The following is a 6,543-nucleotide window of genomic DNA, read 5'->3' on the forward strand; positions in this document are numbered from 1 at the left end:
ACCGCATGGCCACTGCTGCCGGCCATCGTGGAATATTCCTGCTTCAGGCCTTTTAGTTTTATGAAATTTCGATAGGTGGCGGTGCTACAAGTAGCCTTCAAAATGGCGCCTGTAGCGGAGGTGGGTTCGAAGCAGAGAGCTGTCATTGAATTTCTTTTGGCTGGAAACCAGAGCATCGTAGATATTCATATTCGCTTGCTGAATGCCTACGGAGACCTGGCAGCTAACAAAAGCACGGCGAATCGTTGGGCGAGGAGTCTATGGTGATTGCAACAAGGTTACGCAAACCTGTCCGATCTCCAGCGTGCCGGCCGGCCTTACACAGCTGTCACTCCTGCAGTGGTGGAATCTGCGCACACTCTCATTCGCGGTGATCGACGGATCACAATCAAACACCTCGTTGGACAACTGGACATCTCTGTTAATGGTGGTGACATAGTTGTCCACCAGTTAAGGTACTGAAAGGTACGTGTCCGCTGGGATCCATCCTGCAGCCCGCATCTTGAGCCATCCTACTTCCATCTGTTGCGCACAGTGAAGCATGCACTCCGCATACTACGCGGGTGACGGGGAGATTATGCTTCAGCAAGACCTTGTCTGCGACATCCACCAGTACAGTGGTACCATAAGAGTACATAGGCCCTCTCAGTAACATGTCGTAAAGCCTTCATGCTGAACGGGGATTATGTTGGACAATAGTTTTTTAGCCAAAAGACTGGAAAATAATAAGGTGTACTGGAATCTTGAATAAAACCAACTAATTTTCGGTGGCCGCTGTGGCAGAGCGGTTCTAGGCGCTTCAGTCCAGAACCGCGCTGCTGCTACGGTCGCAAGTTCGAATCCTGCCTCGGGCATGGATGTGTGTGATGTCCTTAGGTTAGTTAGGTTCAAGTAGTTGTCAGTCTAGGGGATTGATGACCTCAGATGTTAAGTCCCATAGTGCTTAGACCCATTTGAACCATTTGAACCAATTTTCAGAAAAAAATGTTGCATTACATATTGCACGCCTCTCATAATAAGGGGAATAGTGATAGGCAAGGAAGCGTTTGACAAGGGGTAATTTGAATGAGGATCACTCAATAAAATCTGAGAAAAAGAGTGGGCAAATACACAGCGTGGTCCACAACTGCTACAAGCCTCTAGGGGTTGCAGATGTGTCTTAGTAGACATAGTTTTGATAATGAATTCACATCCAGAAATGGATATAAAATTTTGTCTGACTGTCAGATCACTTTGAATTCTCCTGTTTCACAGCATGCACAAAAATTGAGAAGAGGGCGCAGTCGTCAGTCCGTGTTGTAATGAGCTCGGCATACACCATTTTCGTCCGACTAGAAAACATGGCTCTGAGCGCTATGGGACTTAACTTCTGAGGTCATCAGTCCCCTAGAACTTAGAACTAATTAAACCTAACTAACCTAAGGACATCACACACATCCATGCCCGAGGCAGGATGCGAACCTGCGACCGTAGCGGTCGCGCGGTTCCAGACTGTAGCGCCTAGAACCGCTCCGTCCGACTAGAACAACGGCTGCGAGAAACTGGTAGTTTAGCAACTAGGAGGGGCATCTGTGGTGTTCCACGGATGCATCGCACTCTCAACCTTAAAGAGGGCTTTCTTTAGAAGACCACCTTACAGCCAGTACTGGAGACTTTGTCCGTGCCATGAGCTCTTCTAGAGAGCACAGGTCAAAGCTCTTTATCTGTGCTGTGTACATATCGTGGAGCGGCGGATTTGAAAGTAATCCTTCCTTCAAATTTATTTGATATATAAACGTTACATTCCGGAAGACGGGTTTCTTATCAGAAGCAAGTTTCTCTGCAACTCATAGAAGCTTGTAATAGCAATTGTGAAACACTCTGCATATGTAGCATAACTTTACACGGAGCAGAGACATGGCCATTAAAAAAAATGCCTGGAAGCACTGGAAATTTGAGTATGTGGCAAAGAGGGGGTGAGGAACGTGGAGATGTTGAGAAGAGTTGCGGAGGACTAAAACCTCTTTCACAGCAAAAGGAAAAGAAACAAAGTTCGAGCGGATAAACGTGCCTGTTAAAGCACCGCTTCCGGAACGTGGACCGGCCACCCGCCAATTTAACGACGAGGGTCGATGCGTTTGATAGCGTAGATGAAGTTTTAGGCGGCTTCCCACGTCCCATTAGCTGAATACCGGGCTGGTACCGAAGTCCCCTTTGATTGCCCGATTCGCTAACATTTAGAAAACTCTGAAAAGGATTTTGTAGCCAAAACAGTGGGGAATAGTATGGCGTACTGGAATCTTGAATAGATATATGGATACCGTCCTCCCTCTCGTACCACAATGCAGTTTTTTGAACAGAGCAGCTGCCGTTACTGAGTGAGTGTTGTGATGTGATTGCCGACATATTAGCTGCTCACACGTCATGTAGGTTGTACCTAAATTATCCCCCGGTTCAGGTGTTAAAATAAAGAAGCCAGGCACTTGGTTTCGGTGCCTTGTGTTTTCTGTGCTGGCCAGGCCGCGTGCTGCGACCGCCTAGCGGTGTCACTTGCACATAAAATGGCATCGTAGAGTCCCGGAAATGACCACGCAGAAAGCCAGAACATTTGTGCAGGTAGGTTTCCGGCAGCAGAAACTTAACCGTCCAGGGACTTACCAGCACGGGGTGCAAGCAAAATACTGTCTCACGAAATGCAGAACACAAAAAATTAGTCTAATTACTTTAGAAAAATTAAAATTTACGTTTAGAAGCGAGGAATAGTAACTTATGATAGACTAAGTATCACTGAGGCATGAAAATTAGAATATAATCTGCCAGGAAGCTTCATATCAGCGCACACTCCGCTGTAGAGTGAAAATTTCATTCTAGAAACATCCCCCAGGCTGTGGCTAAGCCATGTCTCCGCAATATCCTTCCTTTCAGGAGTGCTAGTTCTGCAAGGTTCGCAGGAGAGCTTCTGTAAAGTTTGGAAGGTAGGAGACGAGGTACTGGCAGAAGTAAAGCTGTGAGGACGGGGCGTGAGTCGTGCTTGGATAGCTCAGTTGGTAGAGCACTTGCCCGCGAAAGGCAAAGGTCCCGAGTTCGAGTCTCGGTCCGGCACACACTTTTAATCTGCCAGGAAGTTTCAGAATATAAGCAATTATTTGAAAAGGGTAAAAGAAAACAGTCGACAAGTGGAGGATGGCAGTCCTGTGATTGTCATATGAACAGAAGGTGCCACCTGACAAGGATTCTCTCTCCATATCCTGGAAGACAAAGTAAAGTCCAGAGCTAGCACCGATTTAGTGGCGGCGACTCTTCACATAGACTTGCTAAGTCAAAGAAGGGTGGGGTATGTCTTCTTGTTAATTCGTAGCGATGTTGAAACTCATTTTTTTGCGCACAACATAGGACATATGTGATCTGTTACATGCTGAGGTTTTCGTTAACACAACTATTATGAGTCATGTGTTAAAATCAGCAGCGTATTAGACGTGCTGACATTTACAATGCTACGTTTATGCTTTACTAAAGGCGTTAGTAATGTGAACGAAATAAACTTTAATGTGCGTAATCAAGTCTTACTGAAGATCTGACTCTCGTGGTGACAAGGTCGTAATACAACTTTTAAAGTAACTGTCATACTTTCAGGCAACTTACTCGTGCTGTACGTTGCCTGTTGCGTACAGACGCCAACCTAAGCACAGGACGCCCGAAATAAAACTGGCCGAGAAAATATACTATGTGATCAAAAACACGCGGACACCTGGCTGAAAATGATTTACAAGTTAGTAGCGCCCTCCATCGATAATTCTGGAATTCAGTATGGTGTTGGCCCACCATTAGCTTTGATGACATTGCACTCCCGCATGCCTGCGTTCGTTCAGGTGCTGGAAGGCTTCTTGGGGAATGACAGCCCATTCTTCACTGAGTAGAGGTTTCGATGTCGGTCGGTGAGGCCTGGTGCGGAGTCGGCGCTCCTAAACATCCCAAAGGTGTTCTACAGGATTCAGGTCAGGACTCTGTGCAGGCCAGCCCATAACAGGGATGTTACTGTCGTGTAACCACTCCGCCACAGATGCAATCGCCACCCCCGAATTGCTCTTCAACAGTGGAACCAAGAAGGTGATTAAAAAATCAATCTAGGCCTGTACTGTGATTGTGCCACGCAAAACAACAAGGGGAGGAAGCCCTCTCCATGAAAAACACGACCACACCATAACACCACCGCCTCCGAATTTTACTGTTGGCACAACACACGCTGGCAGATGACGTTCACCGGGCATTCGCTATACCCACACCATGCCATTGGATCACCGCATTGTGTACCGTGACGCGTCACTCCACACAACGTTTTTCCACTGTTCAATCGTCCAATGTTTACGCTCCTTACAGCAAGCGAGGCGTCGTTTAGCATTTACCGGCGTGATGTGTGGCTTATGACCAGCCGCTCGACCATGAAATCCAAGTTTTCTCACCTCCCGCCTAGCTGTTATAGTACTTGCAGTGGATCGTGATGCAGTTTGGAATTCCTGTGTGATGGTTAGAATAGATGCCTGCCTACTACATATTACGACCCTCTTCATCTGTGGGCGGTCTCTGTCAGTCAACAGAAGCGGTCGCCCTGTACGCTTTTGTGCTGTACGTGTCCCCTCACGATTCCAGTTCACTATCGCATCGGAAGCAGTGGACCTAGGGATGTTTAGGAGTGTGGAAATCTCGCGAACAGACGTATCACACAAGTGACACCCAATCACCCGACCACGTACGAAGTCCGTGAGTTCTGCGGAGCGCCCCATTCTGCTCTCTCACGATGTCTAATAACTACTGAGGTCGCTAATATGGAGTACCTGGCAGTAGGTGGCAGCACAATGCACCTAATATGAAAAACGTATGTTTTTGGGGGTGTCCGGATACTTTTGATCACATAGTGTATTTTCGGGCCACTTTTATTTTGGGCATCCAGTACAAGCAGGTGTAAGGGAGAGTGCAGTTTTCAGACTTTCACCTCTAGAAATAGAAATTTAATGCATTTTAATATTCCATTTTTAAATGATACCATTCAGTTTTTTAGTGCTGTAATCTTTTTATGAAATTACAAAAATTACTCCGGAAAATAAATGCTTTTCAAATGTGGAAACGTGTTGCATGGTACAACCTGGTCAGGTACGTAGACAAAAATATTTTACTGAAATTTAAAAGCGTTGTAACAGAGAAAATTTCGTCAATACTTTAATAGACTATCTGTTACATTATCACTCCACTACAATCGAATAATCTGTAAGTGAAATCAAACTAGGCACAGAGAACTATATGAGCGCAAACACAGACACAAAGTTTCCAGAAAAACAGATGTTCGTGAAAAACAAAATTTGTAAACAAACCATCGATCTCGTTGGTTTGACTTTTATATTAATCAAGTCTCAACATCCTACATTTCTTATGAAATACTAGCTAATATTTAAGATTATTATTAGTATTAATTCACAAAATTCGCATAGATACGCTAATGACATAACGTCTTTTGACAGTTGCAAAATTTGTAGTTAACTTGGAAACTAGAATCAGAACACAAAGAACAGATACCAAACGCATCACGTGCACATTTATTACCAATTGCAACAGTTCGTCGTCCTAGTCATCATCACTTTCAAATCAAATGGTTCAAATGGCTCTGAGCACTATCAAACTTAACATCTGAGGTCATCAGTCCCCTAGACTTACAACTATTTAAACCTAACTAACCTAAGGACATCACACACATCCATGCCCGAGGCAGGATTCGGACCTGCGACCGTAGCGGTCGCACGGTTCCAGACTGTAGCGCCTAGAACCGCTCGGCCACCACGGCCGGCTCATCACTCTCATTAAGCACATTCTGTGCCTTGGAGTTCAGATAAAACTGCTGATATAATTCCGATCACTACGTACATGACGTAGACACTGAATTATGTTCCTAATCAAATATTATAATTGAGCAGCGCAGAGAAACAAATTTATGCTTTGATTGTTGGCCCAATGTAAAAATTATGTCTGAAAAATCGGTTAGACAGCTTTTCACGAATGTTCATACATAGAGTGTGGACCTACGTATGCAGATAAACGTGATTCATCTTAAGATCAGTATATATCAAGAGCATGCACACATGGTAAAATCTCTAACTCGATCACGGCATGCTTTAGGCCCTTTTGGCTCTCGGCACGTCACATGAACCAGAAGTTTATCAAAAACAATTTAAAAGTTAAATACGTTTTGAAGTAGAAGCTATTGAGAAACAACACAAGTTTCCGTTTTCAAGACAAGTAATATTGTGAAGCCACTTCATTTGCAAGTATCACATGCGCCATGAAAAAGACCTTTTTCTGTTTCAAGCTATAAGATGATGCGCTACCGATGAAGTATGGCTTAACTTTCCACATATTATATAAATATTTCAAAAATATACATAATTTTACTTTCCAACTTGAGGAATTAACAACATATTTCAGCTAGCTTTAATGTATTATTCAACACTTAAATACGTGAAACGCGAAATATTTAAATTGCTGCACAAGACACAACCTCATGCGTAACAACAACAG

At 44.3% G+C, this 6,543-nt stretch overlaps 1 non-coding gene across 1 annotated transcript; it reads left to right on the forward strand.

Annotated features, from left to right (window-relative positions):
* Positions 1-3,007: 3,007 nt before the first annotated feature.
* On the forward strand, positions 3,008-3,082 carry Trnas-cga. The gene has a single exon. It is a non-coding gene; the product is annotated as a tRNA-Ser (tRNA).
* Positions 3,083-6,543: the final 3,461 nt, after the last annotated feature.

This window comes from Schistocerca americana, chromosome 5, assembly GCF_021461395.2.
Source record: "Schistocerca americana isolate TAMUIC-IGC-003095 chromosome 5, iqSchAmer2.1, whole genome shotgun sequence".
NCBI classification, from domain to species: Eukaryota; Metazoa; Arthropoda; class Insecta; order Orthoptera; family Acrididae; genus Schistocerca; species Schistocerca americana.